Source organism: Otolemur garnettii, unplaced genomic scaffold (genome assembly GCF_000181295.1).
Source record: "Otolemur garnettii isolate 467f Iridium unplaced genomic scaffold, OtoGar3 scaffold00008, whole genome shotgun sequence".
Taxonomy (NCBI): domain Eukaryota; kingdom Metazoa; phylum Chordata; class Mammalia; order Primates; family Galagidae; genus Otolemur; species Otolemur garnettii.
Window position 1 is genome coordinate 37,810,534 of NW_003852403.1, and position 1,132 is coordinate 37,811,665.

A 1,132-nucleotide genomic window follows, 5' to 3' on the forward strand; every position below is an offset into this window, starting at 1 on the left:
CTTACAAAAAAGGAAACATGAAATACTAGAAAAAAATAGCTAAAAGAATTGAAAGTGGTGCTTTTGGTGCATCTGGAGGCACTGGGGTGGAATGAGGCAGAGAACTGCTTTTTTTGTTATAAGATTTTTAGAACTATTTAACTTTATAAAAGATGTCTATGTTTTACTTTAGGAAAAATATAAATCAGCTGGCATGGTGAATCATACCTGTAATCCCAGCACTTTGAAGACTCATGTGGAAGGATTGCTTGGACTTGGGACTTCAAGACTAGCTTGGGCAACATAGTGAAAACTATTTCTACAAAAACTAAAAAAATAGAAAAGTTAGTCAGGCATGGTTGCCTGTAGTCCCATCTCTAGTCTTAGCTACACAGGAGGCTGAGACTGAAATGAATTTCTTGCTATTTCCATTAACTTTGTCTTGAGGGCAAGTACAAAAATTCAGGCATGGTGGCACCTATCTGTGGTCCTTAGCTAAACGGGAGGCTGAGACTGAGAAATAAAGATTTTTTTTTGCCTATTATCTGCCAGATACTTTATACATGTTATTATTTGAATCCTTCCAATAATAGTAATTGTTATTATCTTCATTTTACAAATAAGAAAACCAAAGCTGAGAGAGGTTAAATAATTTCTTTTGGCTACTAAATATATATTTATTGTCTACTTTGTGTAAGGCTCTGTTCAGGACACTGGAAGAGCAATACTGAGTCTAGGAGTTTGAGTCTAGGAGTTTGAGGCTGCAGTGAGCTATGACTGGGCTACTGTACTCTAGCTGGGTGACAGAGTGAGACCCTGTCTTTATTTTTATTTATTTTTTTTGAGACAGAGTCTTGCTTTGTCGTCCTTGCTAGAGTGCCATGCTGTGGCGTCATAGCTCATAGCAACCTCAGACTTGGGGGGTCAAGCGATTCTCTTGCCTCAGCCTCCAGAGTAGCTGGAATTACAAGTGCCTGCCACAATGCCTGGCTATTTTTAGAGCTGAGGTATCACTCTAGCTTAGGCTACCCAGAGTGCTGGGATTACTGATGTGAGCCACCTTGCCTGGCCAACACCCTGTCTTCAAATAAAAAATTTAAAAAATCCATTTGAAATAAGTTATACAAGAAATACACACTTTTTTTTTTTTTTT